At 39.4% G+C, this 4,466-nt stretch overlaps 1 long non-coding RNA gene across 1 annotated transcript; it reads right to left on the reverse strand.

The window, feature by feature from the left end:
* Positions 1 to 1,091: 1,091 nt before the first annotated feature.
* LOC132342289 (uncharacterized) lies at positions 1,092 to 4,173 on the reverse strand. Its single transcript, XR_009490604.1, has 3 exons — positions 3,364 to 4,173; positions 2,709 to 2,877; positions 1,092 to 1,180 (listed from the first exon to the last, which is right to left on the reverse strand). It is a non-coding gene; the product is annotated as an uncharacterized lncRNA (long non-coding RNA).
* Positions 4,174 to 4,466: the final 293 nt, after the last annotated feature.

Consider the following 4,466-nt stretch of genomic DNA (forward strand, 5'->3'; position numbering starts at 1 on the left):
ATAATCTTCAGTGAAGGTGAGGAAGAGATAAGAAATTTGCTCCAGACTGCTCTCTCAGAATTCAGAGATAACCTTATTAAAAGGCCTAGAATACTTTCCTCAAAATGTGTTTGCTCAAGTTAGATTAATTTAAAAAAAAATTAGTAAGTAAAACTAAGGTTATCTTTAGACCATTTGGGCCTTCTCATTGAGATAGAGCTGAATTCCAGTGAAGAGATCATTAGATGCTAATTAAGCAAATAATTATAATTACAAAGTAATTTGGGCAATAATGCTTGTACCTCATAGACAAAGTTGCTAGGCAGTCTTACTGTTTCTATCAAGTGACTGTGATTTTCTCTGTAAACTTTTAAAGCTATATTCTTCCCTGAACGTTTGAAGTTTTGTTTTGTTTTAAATTTTGCTTCTATGATGGTATTTCTAGTTAAATTTGGTTATACTGCCACAATTCAGGAGAAAAGACAGGAAATGGTATTGGCTTTGTACATTTGAGGGAAGGTTTATTGTTTATCATGAAGTAGTCATAATACATCTGCTGCTGCTGCTAAGTCACTTTAGTCGTGTCCGACTCTGTGCGACCCCATAAACGGCAGCCCACCAGGCTCCCCCATCCCTGGGATTTCCAGGCAAGAACACTGGAGCTGGTTGCCATTTCCTTCTCCAATGCATGAAAGTGAAAAATGAAAGTGAAGTTGCTCAGTCGTGTCCGACTCTTAGTGACCCCATGGGCTGCAGCCTACCAGGGTCCTCTGTCCATGGGATTTTCCAGGCAAGAGTACTGGAGTGGGGTGCCACTGCCTTCTCCGATAATACATCTAAATACCTCTAAATGCCTATCTCCTACCCTCTCACTATCCCTCGTTTTTCCTTGAAAGATGAGTTGTCAGGATGACATGGTCTGGCCTACATTTAATAAATTAACCTATTTTTCTACTGCTGTTGAATATATCATATTTCTGGTAGATTAAACATTGTCAAATGAATAGAAGGGTAGCTAAGAAAAAAAATCTATTTGATAATTAGAAGTTCTATGAACAAAGCACTATACATATATATTCTTCTACGAATTTAATCCAGTAGAGTTGAGGAAACATTGACTAGTAACTTTTCCAGTGTTGCACAGCTGGGAGAGGCCAAGTTGATAGTGGACCTTGTTTTGAGTCCTAAGATCTTGCTTTCTCTAAAAGGAACAATAACAGAAATTATTATTGCAAAGGAGTAATCACTAGTAAAATGAATTATTTTTGTATCACTCTTCATTGGTAGATCAAGAATGGTACTTAATACCTAATCATCTGTGTGTAAAACAGGCCGTTCTCCAGAGCCAAAACTCAAGGTGAGCGTTTGTATTCAAGTAATTTATTGGGAAAAACCCCAGAGAGGAACAGGTAAGGGGAGAAGCATGATAAAGAAGGCATGGAACCCAATAAGGCTATGGTTTGCCACAAAACACCATGGAAGACCCTATCAGCAGATTTCACTGGAATATTCCCAAGTGCAAGATTTGTCTTCAGAACTGCTCTGCCTTGAGACCAGAGACCTGCCTCTCACACTCAACCTGTCAGTCTTTGTATCACGGGCTAAGAACTGCACCCACAGTTTTTAAACTCTCTGCCTGCATGGCAAAATGGCCTCAATAGCCTGAGGGGAAACCACAGGAGAGTCACAGGTGGAGACCATTAACAAAAGCTCAAGGAAGAGTTTATAAAAAGATAAGAGGGATCCAGGGAATCTAGATAGACTGTCTCCATCCTCCATTATATCAGTCTTCTACAGAAAGCTTTTAAAGCTTATAAAGAAAGCTGAGCACCAAAGAATTGATTGCAAGGAGATCCAATTAGTTCATCCTAAAGGAAATCAGTCCTGAATATTCATCGGAAGGACTAATGTTGAAGTTGAAACTCTAATACTTTGGCCACCTGATGTAAAGAGCTGACTCATTTGAAAAGACCCTGATGCTGGAAGAGATTAAAGGCAGGAGGAGAAGGAGACGACATAGGATGAGACGGTTGGATGGCATCACTGACTCAATGGACATGAGTTTGAGTAAACTCTGGGAGTTGGGGATGGACAGGGAAGCCTGGCATGCTGCAGTCCATGGGGTCACAAAGAGTCTGACACTTCTGAGTGATTGAACTGAACTGAACTGATATAGAAGGAAGGATGTATGGATAGAATAACCAAATCTAAAACTGTCCAAAAAGCTTGGTTTAAAAGCTTGTTGTGTTGATTTCTAGATTACTGAATACCTCAAAGTTATTATCAATTCTGGGCTGATAATTTGTTAATAAAAGCAGACCAAATATTCCTTTCTTTAACAAATGGGTGTGTGTGCTGTGTGCTCATGTCTGACCCTATGTGACCCCGTGACTGTAGCCCACCAGGTTCCTCTGTCCATGGAATTATCTAGGCAAGAATACTGGAGTGGGTTGCCAATTCCTCCTTCAGAGGATCTTCCTGACCCAGGGATAAAACCTCCATCTCCTATATCTCTGCTTTGGAAGGCAGATTCTTTACCACTAGTGCTACCTGGCAAGCCCTTTTGGGTGAAGAATATCTTGAGTGTCACTGAAACTGACTTGATCTAAACTTTTTTTTTCACCTTCAGCGGCTTAAAGAACTATAGTTGAGTGGCAACTTATAAGATAAATGAATTTGGGACCATCTTATGATGTTAAGTTGCTCTAGTTTATATACTATAGAATTACCTGAGTTGCTGGAAATGGATAATGGGAGCTCACGTAGCCCTTTAAATTCATGGTTTGGCTTTCAAGTCATTCTGGAAGTAATGTCCCATGGTGTGCTGTTGTAAACATCAGCTAGTATACAAGGATTGATGCCACACATTTACTTGCAGATTTGTAAGCAATGGTTTAGCTTCAAATTGAAAAAGAAAACCCCATAAAGTTCCTTAATAAATACAGCATGAGCTTGATTGAAACATATTGCTAATATTATTGAGTGCCCCAGAGAGTAACTGAAATATCATATTGTTGGTATTCATACTTTCATTTTTGTTGCATGGGGCATATAAAACACTTATAAGCACATTACTGTATGCAAAACATAATGCTCTTTCTGGAACTCTGGTTTTTATGGACTTCTATGGCTGAACAATTGATATTTACCTACTGAGATTGGCTTAGAAGACCCTAAAGCAGCAAGGAAGAAGATAAACTATGACTATTTGCCTATAATATGAGAACTGCAAAATAGCTAAAGGCCTCTTTAAATATTCCTGGTATTAAACAAGCATGACTGTTTAAAAGTTCAACATTTCACTTTCATACTAAGCAATCTAGTTTCTCTCCCAGTCGTCTTTGATAAAAAGAGTACTAAGTGTCTTCAGTTGTTATCACGCACCTTAAAACTTCTTGTTGCTTCTTGTTGTTGGATGTCCCACTGTTTTGTGGCCCCATCGACTGTAGCTTGCCAGGTTCCCCTGTCCATGGGATTTTCTAGGCAAGGATACTGTAGTGAGTTGCCATTTCCTTCTCCTAGAGATCTTCCCAACCCAGGGATCGAGCCTGGTGTCTCCTGCATTGGCAGGCGGGTTCTTTATCATTGAAACACCTGAAAACCCAACCGAAATTACCAAGTGTTCTAGGTGCTGCGTTCACAGGTGCTAACTGGTCTTCAGGTGTCTCAGATGGGCTGACACAGGTCTAACATAAAGCCAGATTTTAAACAGTAATGAAACTATAGACGATTCTCCTTGTGACTATGTAAAGAAAAATTTTTTTTCTTTATTTGCTCTAATGTGAAAGGTTTTCTCATAAAAGGTTAAGCTCTCAAGTACAAGAAAATTAACCAATCCCTAGATTTGAACACCTCAGAGAACATAGGTCAGAATTTAAGCAGCCAAAGATAGAGAAAAGGACAATTCTTTCACTGGCAGAGAAAAATAACATGTGGTCAAAAAATAAAACTAACCATACAAAGATGCTTGAAAGGACAATGAGTGCTACTAAGAAATAAATTTCAATAAAATTCAAGGTAGTTCGGAGGTCTTGAGGGAGCAGTGGAACGTTACCTTGACTATATTAAAAAAAAATCATATAGGCAGAAGAGTTCTGAAGGCATTTTTGGAAGGCAAAGTGCTGTTAAGAAAGGTTACATGGTAGCATTTGCTTCCGGGGAATCATGAATAGACAGACTTGGTAGAAGGGAATAAAACAGTTATAGAGAAGTAATGATGTGAACAAGGGTGGGAAGTCAAGCTGGGCAGCATCTTTGAGGGCCCTGAGCCATGTTAAAGATTTTATTCCTGGGCAGTGAGAATCCATTAAAGGTGTCTGAGTAGAGGAATGACAATTGCAGGCTTTTGCTCTACTCCATGCCAGAACAGAGACTATCAATTACCAAAGATTCTATTCTCTCTCCTGGCAAAATGGAAGCTTGATGGGAGAATTCCTATTGTGGGCAGAGAGTGGGAGGAGAGAGGAATAGAAGGCTTACTGAGTAGT

The sequence above is a fragment of the Bos taurus genome, chromosome 15 (assembly GCF_002263795.3).
Source record: "Bos taurus isolate L1 Dominette 01449 registration number 42190680 breed Hereford chromosome 15, ARS-UCD2.0, whole genome shotgun sequence".
NCBI classification, from domain to species: domain Eukaryota; kingdom Metazoa; phylum Chordata; class Mammalia; order Artiodactyla; family Bovidae; genus Bos; species Bos taurus.